This window comes from Pristis pectinata, chromosome 11, assembly GCF_009764475.1.
Source record: "Pristis pectinata isolate sPriPec2 chromosome 11, sPriPec2.1.pri, whole genome shotgun sequence".
NCBI lineage: Eukaryota > Metazoa > Chordata > Chondrichthyes > Rhinopristiformes > Pristidae > Pristis > Pristis pectinata.
This window is the reverse complement of record NC_067415.1, coordinates 5015816-5031525: the sequence shown is the minus strand read 5'-3', so window position 1 is coordinate 5031525 and position 15710 is coordinate 5015816.

The window sequence follows — 15710 nt, the reverse complement described above, 5'->3', positions numbered from 1 at the left end:
AGACGGAAGGTATGGACATCTAGGAATGGCGTGCGGAAAGGCAACAGAGGAAACTGGGGGAGATATATGTTCCAGGACCTCATGCTCAACATCAGGAAGAGGGAAGTGGGAATTTAACCCCCGCGGCTGCCTCCTAGTTCCATCAAGACTTTCCCAAATGCAGGAATTGGAAGTCCACAAACAGGTATTTGCTGAGCTTCTAAACTTTGGCGATTATGTTGTTTTGGCAATAGGATTTTCCACACCACCCCCTGTGATAAATATACTGTATATATTTTTTTGTATTACTGGCTACAAAATAATTTTTCAAAATCTGAAAAAAATTAATATTTATGAAACTTTAGAATTGTACTTTTTTTGAGACTTTAAATAACAGAAGTGTCTGTGAAAACAATGTCCTATTTTTTTCTTCAAAAGACTTTTAAATAAATAAATTTTTAAAAACATCTCACATTATTCCTTCTCTTAATACTCAAGTTTGCACTTAAGACTGATTGTTGCTTCAATATTTCTTTTAACAAGCAAACCTACCCCTGTTACTCTTCCTTCTTGCCCGTAGTTGCATCCAATTCCATTGGGCACTGTGACCTCCAATACTGGACCCACATGGATACCTTTTCATGGAGAGGGGATTCTAACTAAACTCAGCTCCAGTGAGACCTAGTTCAATCCTGACTTCAAGTAAATTCAGAGTCGAGTTTATTGTCATCTGCACAAGTACATGTGTGCACAGGTGCAATGAAAAACTTACTTGCAGCAGCATCACAGGCACATAGCATCAGATAAGCAGCATTCACAAGAAAAGCATAAATTATATACAATTCTAACAAGAAAGAACACAATTAGAACAAAAAAAACCAAAGTTCTTTTTAGTGCAAAGTAATCAAAGTGGTCATAGTGCTGCTGTACTGAGGTAGTGATTAGGGTTGTGCCGGTTGTTCAAGAACCAAATGGTTGAAGGGAAGTAACTGTTCTTGAACCTGGTGGTGTGGGACTTCAGGCTTCTGTACCTCCTGCCCGATGGTAGCTGCGAGAAAAGGGCATGGCCCGGATGCATTTGATTTGTTGTAACAGACCATTATGCAACCAGTCAGGATACCTTCAAGTTGAGTTTATTGTCATATACACAAGTACGGTGAGGTGCAGGTACAGTGAAAAACAGCAGCATCACGGGCACGTAGGTACAGACAACACACAGAATATAACTTATACATAAATTGTACAAGGCAGTGAAGAGAAAAAAAAGTCTGTGCAAAACAAGACCTTAGTGCAAAAAAAAAGACACATTCAGAGACAAGTCCATGGTAGTGCAAGAGGTGGTCCGTAGGGTTCCATTGCTGAGGTAGGGTTGGGGTTGTGCAGGTCGGTTCAAGAACCTGATGGTTGTAGGGAAGTAGCTGTTCCTGAACCTGGTGGTGTGGGACTTCAGGCTTCTGTACCTCCTGCCTTACGGTAGCAGGGAGAAGATGGCACGACCCGGCTGGTGGGGATTCTTGGTGATAGATGCCGCCTTCTTGTGGCAGCGCCTCCTGTAGATGCTGTCAGTGGTGATGGACCAGACTGTGTCCACTACTCTCTGCAGCCTCTTATATTTCTGTTTGTTTGAACTGCCATACCAATCCTTGAAGCAATCATCCAACGGTGTATCTATAGAAGTTTGTTAAGAGTATTTTGTTACATGCCAAATCTCCTTAAGCTTCTAAGGAATTAGAGGCACAGGCGTACCTTCTGCTGTCTGCGTTGAGTTTGAGCGTTCTCCCTGTGACTGTGTTGGTTTTGTCTGGGTGCTCCCGTTTCCTCCTGCATCCCAATGACCTGCTGGTTGGTAGATTAATTGGTCACTGTAAATTTCCTCAGGTGTGTGGGTGAGGGGTAGAATCTGGGGGGAGTTGATGGGAACGTGGAGAAGATCAAATGGGATTAGCATAAATGAGTGCTTGATAGTGGGCTGGATTTAATGATCTGATTCCCAGCTGTGACAATGCTTCACAGAATCCTTCCTTCAGTCAACCCTGTAACATTACAGGTGTTGGTATCCTGCATCATTGGAATTGGAATTGGAATAGGTTTATTATTGTCACATGTACCAAGATACAGTGAAAAATTTTGTTTTGCAAGCCATCCAAACAGATCATTTTAAAATGTAAGTATATTGAGGTAGTCGAAGGGAAGGCAGTGTTACAGTTACAGAGAAAGTGCAGTACAGGTAGACAATAAGGTGCAAGGGCCATAATGAGGTAGACTGTGAGGTCAAGAGTCCACCTTTATCATACAAGGTCCGTTTAAAAGTCTTATAACAGCAGGGTAGAAGCTGTCCTTGAGCCTGGTGGTACATGATTTCAAGCTTTTGTATCTTCTGCCCGATGGGAGGGGGGAGAAGAGAGATGTCCGGGGTGGGTGGGGTCTTTGATTATGTCAGCTGCTTTCCCGAGGCAGCGGGAAGTGTAGACAGAGTCAATGGAGGGGAGGTTGGTTTCCGTGATGTGCTGAGCTGTGTCCACAACTCTCTGCTGTTTCTTGCTGTCTCGGGCAGAGCAGTTGCCATACCAAGCTGTGATGCGTCTGAATAGAATGCTTTCTATGTTGCATCTATAAAAATTGGTATTGGTTTGTTATTGTCACTTGTACCGAGGTACAGTGAAAAGCTTGTCTTACAAACTGATCGTACAGGTCAATTCATTACACAGTGCAGTTACATTGAGTCAGTACAGAGTGCATTGATGTAGTACAGGTAAAAACAATAACAGTACAGAGTAAAGTGTCACAGCTACTGGTGAAAGTCATCGGGGACATGCCAAATTTCCTTATCCTTCTGAGGTGCCGGTGTTCTTTCTAAATGATTGGACCAGGAAAAGTTATTAATGATATTTACACTTCGGAAATTGATAAAATGGTTGGTTAAAGATGTAGGTTCCATGGAGCATGTTAAAGGGGGGAGAGAGAGGCAGGGGGTTTGGGGAGGGGTGTAGAACCCCGCGGATGAAGACACGACCACCAATGGTTGAAGAGTGTTGCAAGATGGGCAAAATTTTTATTCTTGCAGAGGGTAATGAGTCCCTGGAATGATCTACCCCGGAGGGCTGTGGAGGCTAGATCATTGGCTGGTATTTGGTATTGGTATTGGTTTTGGTTTATTATTGTCACTTGTACCGAGGTACAGTGAAAAACTTGTCTTGCATACTGTTCGTATGGATCAATTCATTACACAGTTCAGATACATTGACTTAGTACAAAGTACGTTGAGGTAGTACAGGTAAAAACAATAACAGAGTACAGAATAAAGTGTCACAGCTACAGGGAAGTGCATTGCAGGTAGACAATGAGGTGCAAGGTCATAACAAGGTAGATTGTGAGGTCAAGAGTCCATCTCATCAATAGTCTTATCACAGTGGGTTAGAAGCTGTCCTTGAGCCTGGTGGTACGTGCCCTCAGTCTCCTGTATCTTCTGCCTGATGGGAGAGGGGAGAAGAGAGAATGACCTGGGTGGGTGGGGTCTTTGATTATGCTGGCTGCTTCACCAAGGCAGGGAGAGGTAAAGACCAAGTCCATGGACGGGAGACTGGTTTCCATGAGTATTTAAAGTGGAAATAGATTTTTGAAAGGTCAGGGGATTGAGGTCTACAGGGAAGTGAGGAGATGAAACCTGGAGTGGATCAGCCATGATCACATTGAGTTGCAGGTCAGGCTTGAGGGGCCGAATGGCCTACTCCTGCTCCTGTTATAGGCCCGGACTGGCAATCCAGCAATCCTGGCAGGTAGCCCCTCTCGAGGGCCAGACCTAGTGATAAAAAAATAAATGAAAGTAATCAACATCAAAATAACAAGCACTTTTTTCACACACTGACTTTTATTTATTTCTATTTGCTCTGCATTATTTAGTGCATCGCTGTGCTAATCGAAGACTGCAGCTGGGGCTGGGGTGCATTAAGTGCCAGGAACGTTCTTTGGTTCCAGGGTGCTTGTTGGGCTGGAGGAAGATACAGAGATACAGGGGAGGCATAAGGCCACCGAGTCATCAACAATGGCATCAAAGATTTAAATCTGGAAGGGAGATGGACTAGGATGCAGGGGGAAGAGGACAAAATGTGAAGGGGGACACACCAGAGACTGCAGATGCTGGAATCTGGAGCAACAATCAATCTGCTGGAGGAACTCAACAGGTCGAGCAGGATCTGTTGGGGTGGGGGGGGGGGGCGTGGGGGAAGGAATTGTCAATGTTTCGGGTCAAAGCCCTGTATCAGGACTGAGAGTGAAGAAGGGAGATGGCCGGTATAAAGAGGAGGGGCAGGGAGTGAGACTGGAGTCTGGGGTGACTGGTGGACTGAGGAGGGGTGTAAGATGACAGGCAGGTACTGCCTGGTAGGGGCAGGGAGCAAAGATGGAGTTGGGAGACAGAGACAGGTGGATGATAGGTGGAGGCAGAGTCAAGGAGAACGGGAAAAAGAGTGAAGGGGATTTAAGATTAAGATCTTAAGATCTCTTTATTAGTCACATGTACATCAAAACACACAGTGAAATGCATCTTTTGCATAGAGTGTTCTGGGGGCAGCCCGCAAGTGTCGCCACGCTTCCAGCGCCAACATAGCATGGCCACAACTTCCTAACCAGTATGTCTTTGGAATGTGGGAGGAAACGGGAGCACCCGGGTGTGAGTTATTCATGAACAGCAGAGTTTTGGATGCATCCTTATGTTCTCATGCAATCCATGAACCCATCAAGCCTTCTAGAGTTCTCAGAGAAATCCCTTCCTCCTGTGTCCCCACTAATTTCCCTGTAAGCTGTTCTCCCTCACATGACCTTCAATTCTGCACCCATTCTCCTGCCACACACTGACACAGTAACCAACCAACAAACCTTTGGAATGTGGGAGGAAACCGGAGCACCCGGGGGAAACCCACCCTGTCACAGTAAGGTCATGCAAACTCCGTGCAGACAGCACTGGAGGTCAGGATCGAACCCAGATCGCTGGAGCTGTGAGGCAGCAGCACTACCTGCTGCACCCTGTGCCGCTGAAGTTTACGGAAAATGGAACTTGAAACACCAGCCACGTCTTCGTACGTTCATGTCCAGAGAAAGGATTCCTTCCACATCACAATGAGATGCTGGTCGGTAGGTTAATTGACCACTGTAAATTACCCCTAGTGTGTAGATGAGTGGTAGAATCACCAACAACTTGTCCTGGTCCAACCATGTGGATGCTATGGCCAGGAAAGCTCACCAGTGCCTCTACTTCCTCAGGAGGCTAAAGAAATTTGGCATGTCCCCGTTGACCTTCACCAATTTTTGTAGATGCACCATAGAAAGCATCCTATCCAGATGCTCAGTATGGCAACTGCTCTGCCCAAGATCGCAAGAAACGGCAGAAAGTTGTGGACACAGCCCAGAGCATCATGCAAACCAGCCTCCCCTCCATGAACTCTGTCTACACTTCTCGCTGCCTCGGTAAAGCAGCCAACATAATCAAAGACCCCACCCACCCCAGACATTCTGCAAGTCTACCAGCCTGCAAGCATCGCCACGCTTCTGATGCCAACATAGCATGCCCACAACTTCCTAACCCATACGTTTTTGGAATGTGGGAGGAACCTGGAAAACCCAGAGGAAACCCACGCAGACACGGGGAGAACGTACAAACTCCTTACAGACAGCGGCCAGAATTGAACCCGGGTCACTGGCGCTGTAATAACGTTACGCTAACCGCTGCGCTACCGTGCCTGCCCACTATATTCTTCATTCTATTAGAATCAGAATCAGATTTATTATCACTGACATACAATGTGAAATCTGTTGTTTTGCGGCAGCAGTACACTGCAAGGACATAAAAATCTATAAATTACAAAAATTGCTTTTCCCATGTACTACCTTGATGTACATATATTTTGAAATGATCTGCACAGATAGCATGCAAAACAAAGTTTTTCTCTGTATCATGTGACAAGTAAAAACCAATTCCCAATTACCAATCTCCACACAGGCAGCCCCCAAGGTCAGGATCGAACCTGGGTCGCTGGAGATGTGAGGCAGCAGCACTACCTGTTCTACCACTCGTTTCAATCTCAATGTAGTTCGGATCAGATCAGATCAGATAGAAGGGAACTACCCCCTATTGCGTAGCATTCCAATGGACTGAGGGATTGGTCCTCAGTTGCTAACTGTGTTGAACTCCAGCACAGCCAGGCAAAAGTTAACATTAAACAGTTAAAGATTCTAAAGTCCAAATTTCCCTTTGCAGAAGCTGTTTTTGCAATGTAATTAGGAAAGGGACTTGGGAGTTGGTATTGGAGAGGCCAGGGAGACTCAGGCCAATGTCAACAGACGAGGAAGGATTAAAGAGCCAAAAGTTGATGGAACCAGAGACGCAAAGAAAATGTGTCTGAGGAATCAAAAGGAGTAATTCTTTGAAGAGTGTGGTGGAGATCAGTGCGCAGACAGCTCAGCATCGCACTGCGAGAGCAGCAAATACTCTCATTATAGAGTCATAGAGCAATACAGCACGGATACAGGACCTTTGGCCCAACTAGTCCATGCCAACAACAGTGCCCACCCAGCTAGTCCCAATTTCCTGCGTTAGGCCCATATCCCTCCAAGCCTCGCCCCTCCACGTACCTATCCAAGTGCTTCTTAAATGACACTATTGTACCTGCCTCACCCACTTCCTCTGGCAGCTCGTTCCATACGCTCACCACCCTCTGCGTGAAAAAGTTGCCCATCAGTTCCCTTTTAAATCTTTCCCCTCTCACCCTAAACCTATGCTCCCTAGTTTTGGACTCCTCTACCCTGGGGAAAAGACTGTTACCGTCCACCTTATCAATGCCTCCATAATTTTAAACACTTCTACAAGGTCGCCCCTCATTCTCCTACGTTCCAAGGAATAAAGACCCAGCCTGGCCAACCTCTCCCTAGAACTCAGGCCCTCTAGTCCTGGCAACATCTTCATAAATCTTTTCTGCACTCCTTCCAGATTAATCATGTCTTTCCTATAACAGGTTGGCCAAAACTGTACACAGTGCTCCAAGTGTGGCCTCACCAACGATTTATACAACTGCAACATAACATTCCAACTCCAAAACTCAGTGCCCTGACTGATGAAGGCCAGCGTGCTAAGCACTTTATTCACCACCCTGTCTACCTGTGACGCTGCTTTCAACAAACTATGCACTGGTACTCCTAGGTCCCTCTGTTCCATTACGCTCCCCAGTGCCCTACCATTCATAGTACAAGTCCTACACTGGTTTGACTTTCCAAAATGCATCAGCTCACACTTATCTGCATTGCAATCCATTTGCCGCTTCTCGGCCCACTTCCCTGTAAGCTACGATAACCTTCTTCATGATCAAAAACACCTCCTAATTTGTGTCGTCTGCAAACTTACTGATCAAGCCTTGTGCATTCGCATCCAAATCATTTATAGAAATAACAAATAACAAGGGTCCCAACTCCAACCCCCGTGGCACACCACTAGTCACCAGCCTCCATTCCGAGAAACAGCCTTCAACCCCCATCCTCTGCTTCCTACCTCCGAGACAATTTTGAATCCACCTAACCAGCTCTCCCTGGATTCCATGGGACCTAACCTTCCAGACCAGCCTACCATACAGGACCTTGTCGAAGGCCTAGCTAAAGTCCAGATGGACAGCATCCACTGCCCTACCCTCATCTACCCTTTTGGTTACCTCTTCAAAAAACTGAGTTCTTTCCTGAGGCAGCGGGAAGTGTAGACAGAGTCAATGGAGGGGAGGCCGGTTTGTGTGATGGACTGGGCTGTGTTCACAATTCTCTGCAATTTCTTGCGGTCTTGGGCAGAGCGGATGCCAAACCCAGCTCTGATGCTTCTGGGAACTGGGTAAGTACTTGAGTAAAAACTTTCATGGCTTTGGGAAAAAAAATTGGATCATTCATTCTAAAAGCTTGTATAGGAATGATGGGCTGAACAGCCTCGTTCTGGACTTTGTGATTCCGGGAGATGAAACCCCAGCTTCTTCTGCATCCCAACTAAGGGCTGAAGGCAGGGAACAAGTTGCCTGAACCTACAACCTCCATGGAGAAGGAGCTAGCTGGTACTGATGACTATGGCTTCAATAGGGACAGTACTCCTCATAAAGTCATAGAAAGATACAGCATGGAAACAGGCCCTTTGGCCCACTGAGTCCATGCTGACCATTTACACTAATCCTACATTAATCCCAGTTTTTATATTCTCCCCACATTCTCATCAACTCCCCCCAGATTCTACAATTCACCTACACACCAGGGAAATTTACAGCGGCCAATTAACCCACGAAGCCGCACGCCTTTGGGATGTGGGAGGAAACCGGAGCACCCGGGGAAAACCCACACAGTCACAGGGAGAACGTGCAAACTCCACACCGGAGGTCAGGATTGAACCTGGGTCTCTGGTGCTGTGAGGCAGCAGCTCTACCACTGTGCAGACTCACTATCCTTTCCTATCTTTGGAAAACAGATGGAGGAAATTCAGCCAAGAAATTTAACGCTTGAATCAAAAAGCCAATAAAACTGTGGTTCAAAATACCTGACGGAAACCCTTTCTGTACAGCTCATTTACCCGTTCATTCAGTAATTCATCCTTAGCTGCCCATAGCACTGAACAAATACGTATAAATCTACACAGAGCTTGTTCCCACAATGTGCCAGTCACTGGGTGTAACCTGGCAATGAAAGCCCTGTTCAGCACACAATGATTTTTTGCCGGGACTCTTCGCCCAAGTCATCTGCCAGCATCTTGTGTTCTATGAGGGAGAAGGTGGCTTGAACTGACCTTGTCTAGGTAAGGTCTCCCTCTGGTCTCTGAGATCATGGGTTTAAGTCCAGCTCTGGAGTCTCAAGCCCAAGTTCCAGGCTGTTGCTCCCAGTGCAATATCCTGAGGCAGTGCTGCACTTGGCTGAGGTGTCAGACTTTGGATGAGATGTTAAACTGATGCCACAACTTAGCAAAATGAACTACCAAGGCATTAAAACCTACAGCCCAGGCACATGAACCCGCAGGGAATGGAGGGATATAGACCATGTGCAGGCAGATGGGATTAGCTTAAATTGGCATCATGACACAGACATTGTGGGCTGAAGGGCCTGTTCCTGTGATCTATGGTTCTATGCACGGTAGTGTAGTGGTTTGCATAACGCTATTACAGCACCAGCGACCCAGTTTCAATTCCGGCCACTGTCTATAAGTAGCTTGTACGTTCTCCCCATGTCTGCGTGGGTTTCCTCCTTGTGCTCCGGTTTCCCCCCACATTCCAAAGACGTACAGGTTAGGAAGTTGTGGGCATGCTATGTTGGCGCCAGAAGCGTGGCGACACTTGCGGGCTGCCCCCAGAATACTCTACGCAAAAGATGCATTTCACTGTGTGTTTTGATGTACATGTGACTAATAAATATCATATCTTATCATATGTTCTACATTCTAAGTGCAGATAAATAATTTTAGTATGGATGGGTCCTTGATGGTCAGCATGGACGTGGTAGGCCGAAGGGCCTGTTTCTGTGCTTTACGTCTCTATGAACCTGTTCTTGGTTTAATGTTCCGATCACCTTCTCCAATCCAACTCCAAACATTATCAATAAGACCAAAGATTCAATCCTGTCTACCATGGGTTCCCAAACCTTTCGAACGAAGGCCCTGCTTGTGAAATATACATGTCCATGCCTCAGAAACATCTTAGGCTCAAGAGATAAACTGCTGGAGGAACTCGTTGGGTCAGGCAGCATCTGTGGAGGCACAGGGATGGTCCACATTTTGGGTCAAGGCCCTGCATCAGGATTGAACCATTGACAGAAACTTTCCTGCCTCATGAAATTTTGACCATCCCTTTCCCCCACAGATGTTGCTCAACCTGCTGAGTTCCTCCAGCAGATTGTTTGTTGCTCCAGATTGGTTTATTATTGTCACTTGTACCAAGGTACAGTGAAAAACTTGTCTTACATACCGTTCGTACAGATCAATTCATTACACAGTGCAGTCACATTGGGTTAGTACAGAGTGCGTTGAGGTAGTACAGGTAAAAACAATAACAGTACAGAGTAAAGATAAGATAAGATTAGTCACATGTACATCGAAACACACAGTGAAATGCATCTTTTGCGTAGAGTGTTCTGGGGGCAGCCCGCAAGTGTCGCCACATTTCTGGCGCCAACATAGCATGCCTACAACTTCCTAACCCGTACGTCTTTGGAATGTGGGAGGAAACCGGAGCACCCGGAGGAAACCCACACAGACACGGGGAGAACGTACAAGCTCCTTACAGACAGTGGCTGGATTTGAACCCGAGTCAGTGGCGCTGTAAAGCGTTACGCTAACCGCTACACTACCATGCCTGCCCTCTAAAGTGTCACAGCTACAGAGAAAGTGCAGTGCAATAAGGTGCAAGGTCACAACAAGGTAGATCATGAGGTCATAGTCCATTTCATTGTCTAAGGGAACCGTTCAATAGTCTTATCACAGTGGGGTAGAAGCTGACCTTGTCTGGTGGTACGTGCCCTCAGGCTCCTGTATCTTCTACCTGATGGGAGAGGAGAGAAGAGAGAATGACCCGGGTGGGTGGGGTCTTTGATTATGCTGGCTGCATCTGCAGTCCCTTGTGTCTCCGTGACATGGGCCGCTCCTCTTAAAGAGTTCGGGTGGTTGGTAATCTATGTCTGGGGCAGCTAGCATGTCAGGTAGACTTTATAGAACATAGAACATTATAGCACAGTATAGGCCCTTCGGCCCACCATGATGTGCTGACATTTTATTCTGCTCTAATATCTATCTAACCCTTCCCTCCCACATAGCCCCCCATTTCTCTATCATTCATGTGTCTATCTAAGAGTCTCTTAAATGTCCCTAATGTATCTGCCCCCACAACCTCTGCCGGCAGTGTATTCCACGCACCCACCACTCTCTGTGTGAAATATTTACCCCTGACATCCCCTTTATGTCTTCCTCCAATCGCCTTAAAATTATGTCCCCTCGTGTTAGCCATTATCTTCACAGTTTTTTTGTGAACTTTCTAACTGATGTACCCTCATCTTATGAAAGTCTTAAGGCACCCCTCTCATCTTTACACTCAGCCCTTCCAAGGACAACCCATGCCTCAGGCAGGGAAACTGTTGTAGAGAAGTTTCTTGTGTGATACTTCATCTAAAGCACTTTGGAAGTCTGAGCAGACAACATCTGCTGCATTCCCTTCATCTGCAATCTTGTCTCCACCCTTACAATGTTCAGTCAAAAAACTTCCCTGTATAACAGCCAGTGTTTATCCCCGACCCAACATTGGTAATTGGTTTACTATTGTCACATGTACCGAGATACAGTGAAAAGCTTTTGTCTGTATAGCATACAGACAGATCATTCAATACATAAGTACTTCATGGGAGTAAAAAGAAAACAGAATGCAGAATATTGTGTTACAGTTACAGAGAAAGTGCAGTACAGGCAGACAAGTAAAGTGCAAAGACCACAATGAGGTAGTGTTGTGAGTGAGAAAACAGATTCAATGGGTCTCAAAAGCAAGGACTCTGAACACAGTCTGGCAGTGAATGATTTTATTTACAAAAGATGAGTTTGGAAAAATGGTAACGGGAATAACACAAACACGCACAGTTTATAGCGAGTGTGGGAAAATCGCACTGGGGATAAAATACACACACACACACACACACACACACACACACACACAACGAACTAGATACATACAATCAGGGAAAAACAATACAATACCTGCCACCCCTTGACTCAGTGCAGGCACGGATCTATGCTACTAGGGACACTAACTAAAACGCTCCCAACCCTTTAACAGTGCACACTTCACCAACGATTTCTCCAGCGCCATTCCACGGTACTTGGCCTGGAGTGAAGCAGGGTGGTCCCTCGAAGATGGCAAAAAGAGAGCGAGTCGAGCACACATGGCACCCTTTATAGTGCTGGAGGGCTGGGGGGTCCAGCCCAGGTAATCTACAGGGGGCCAATGGCTCGGTGCCAGCAAGGACTAATCGATTACAAAGGCCAATGGCCCAAGGCCAAGTACAAAGGTACTTAAAGGGGCCAATGGTCAGGTGTGTGCTGATGGGTGGGGTGGGGCCAAACCTTGATTTGCGGTGGTGTGTCTTCCGACCAGGTAGTGGGCAGTGCTGTCACGTGACAGCCACAACCCTCCACAATACAGGTAGATGGAGAGATCAAGAGATAATTACCAAAGATAAGATAAAATTTCTTTATTAGTCACATCTACATTGAAACACACAGTGAAATGCATCTTTTGCATCGAGTGTTCTGGGGGCAGCCCGCAAGTGTCGCCACACTTCTGGCACCAACATAGCATGCCTACAACTTCCTAACCCGTACGTCTTTGGAATGTGGGAGGAAACTGGAGCACCCGGAGGAAACAGAATGTCTGGTTGCTATGGCATTATTGCTCATGGGATCATGCTGTGCTGTGTTCACTGCACCATACTTCAGATTACTTCATTAGCTATGAATGCTTTGGAACATCTGTAGGATGGGAAAGGTGCTATATAAATGTAAGTCTCTCCTTCCTTCTTCCAGTATGCATGTCATATATTGTTTGAGCAAAGTTGGGGAGGGGGAGTGAGGGGGGTGCTCTGTGATCCTCTAACCTAAACAACACAGTATCCTACATGTGTGGACTCTGTAATTCACAGTATTTCCCTCATCATTCATGCCAAGCTTTAATAGAAGGCTTTCAATCATGCTGTGAATTCTGGGAAAATCTCCCTCCATGGTTTCTCCCAGCTTCCTCTTCAACGTCAAGAGCAAATACATACAGTTGCCAGAGCCAGCAGGGCTGCAAAGGAAGAGAGTCAGAGACACACGGAGATAGACAATGCCGAGAGTGCATTAAAGGTGTGGATGCCATTATTGGGAGCCTGAGTATATTGGAGCAATCATCTGTGGGTCATCTACTGCACTCTGATTGCCCACAACAGGAAGGATGTGGAGGCTTTAGAGAGAGTGCAGAAGAGGTTCACCAGGATGCTGCCTGGATTAGAAAGTATTAGCTATAAGGAGAGGTTGGACAGACCTGGGTTGTTTTCTCTGGAGTGTTGGAAACTGAAAGGAGACCTGATAGAGGTTTATGAAATAATGAGAGGCATAGATAGGGTAGACAGAATCTTTTCCTCAGGGTAAAAATGTCAAATACTAAAGGACATCCATTTGAGTTGAGAGGGGGAAGTTTAAAGGAGATATGTGAGGTAAGTTTTTTTTACACAGTGAGGGTTAGGTGCCTGGAATGTGCTACAAGGGGTGGTGGTGGAAGCAGACACAATAGTGGCATGTAGGGGGCATTTAGACAGGCACATGGACGTGCCGGGAAGGAGGGATATGGATCATGTGCAAGCAGATGGGATTAGTTTAAATTGGCACCATGGTCAGCACAGACATGGTGAGCTGAAGGGCCTGTTCCTGTGCTGTATTGTTCTATGTTTTGTTTCATGGATGCAACTTTTCCCCATGTTAATGTTTTAGGTGGTTTCTCACCTGTAGCATTGGCAACTGCAAGTTTTGAAGTTAGAATTGGAATTGGTTTATTATTGTCACATGTACTGAGATACAATGAAAAACTTGTCTTGCATACAGTTCATACAGATCAATTCATTACACAGTGCATTGAGGTAGTACATGGTAAAACAATACAGAATGCAGAGTAAAGTGTCACAGCTACGGAGAAAATGCAGTGCGGGCTGACAATAAGGTGCAAGGTCATAACGAGGTAGATTGTGGGGTCAAGAGTCTGGTCCAGCTGTAACCATTTATGCAGTTACAACTTCAAGCATTTTATCGACTGCATTGTTGAAAGTTCCTGTGGAATCTGCCTCTGCCACTCTTTCAGGCAGTGCATTCCAGATCACAACACCTCGCTGCCGACAATCAGCTCGACCTCACTCCTACCTCTTTTTCTGGATGAACACCCCGAGACTTGCCTACAGAAGCTGTTTCTCCCAATACATTCAGATTAACCCAAAACGTCGACTGTCTATTTCCCTCCACAGATGCTGCCTGAACTGCTGGGTTCCTTGTTTTGTGTTTGCTCCAGATTCCGGCATCTGCAGTCTCTTGTGTTACATTCCTGTTGATGTTGACCACCTCTGTTCAATATCGCCATTCCTGCCCAAAGGACAACAATCCAAGGTTCTCCACTGTCTCCGACTCATCAGCCAATGTCATTGATCAAGAGGCAGGGCACTCGCCTCCCATCTCTCCAAACTCATCCTTCTGCTTCCTTCCCATCCGCCATTCACTCCTGTGTTTGCTGCACCTATGTTGACTCCCTATCGTACAATGCCATGATTTTAACCCCTGTAAGAATCACTCCAGGGCCCTTCCAGCTCTGTAGTCTCCTTCAGCCTCTGCTTTGCTCCTTCATTTCTAATGTCCTGGTAATCTTTTCATTCCTTTACCCCATTTTTGGTATCTGTGATGTCAGCTAAGATCCTGAATTTCTACTTGAAACCTCTTTGCCTCTCCATGGGACTCCCTCCAACATAGCCCAATATTAGGCTGTAAGCTCAAGTTCAAGTCAAGTTCAAGTTTATTATTGTTATACACACATAAATGTCATGAAGATTAGTTTTTGCCGCACAGGACGAGGGCAAATATAAGTTAACATAACCTTAAATTAACATAAGTTATATATAACTTACATGTGTGCAACATAAACAGCAGAATAAACAAAGATATCTGTGCAACAAACAGTTCGGTTTGTCCCCTGTGACACTCACCAACTTTTATCAATGCACCATAGAAAGCATCCTATCCGGATGTATCACGGCTTGGTACGGCAACTGCTCTGCCCAGGACCACAAGAAACTGCGGAGAGTTGTGGACGCAGCCCAGCGTGTCACGGACACCAGCCTCCCCTCCTTGGACTCTGTCTTTACCTCTTGCTGTCTTGGTGAAGCAGCCGGCATAATCAAAGATGCCACCGACCCGGGACATTCTCTCTTCTCTCCTCTTCCATCAGGTAGAAGATACAGGAGCCTGAGGGCACGTACCACCAGACTTAAGGACAGCTTCTACCCCACTGTGATAAGACTATTGAACGGTTCCCTTATATGATAAGATGGACTCTGACCTCACGATCTACCTTGTTGTGACCTTGCACCTTATTGCACTGCACTTTCTCTGTAGCTGTGACACTCTACTCTGTACTGTTATTGTTTTTACCTGTACTACATCAATGCACTCTGTACTGACTCAATGTAACTGCACTGCGTAATGAATTGACCTGTAGGATTGGTATGCAAGACAAGTTTTTCACTGTACCTCGGTACAAGTGACAATAATAAACCAATACCAATACCAAGACCAATAACCTGCTGGAGGAACTCAACTGGTCGAGCTGCAGCTGTGAGAGGAAAGGAATTGACGTTTCGGGTCGAGACCCTGCATCAGGATTGAGAGTGGAGAGGGGAGACGGCCAGTACAAAGGAGGAGGGGTGAGACAGGAGTCCGAGGTGGTTGGTGGACTGAGGAGGGGTGAAAGATGACAGGCAGGTAGTGCCAGGTAGGGGAGTGGAGCGGGGCTGGTGGGCAGGAGGGGAGAGTTGGGAGACAGTTGTGGGTGAATGAGACATGGCGGGCAAAGAGAGAGAGGGAAAAATTATTGATAGGGAGATGGAGAAAGGTGAGGGAAGGGGAATGTCAAGGTGCTGGAGGGAGATAAGCAGGAACACGAAGGGTTGCCAGTGCTGGA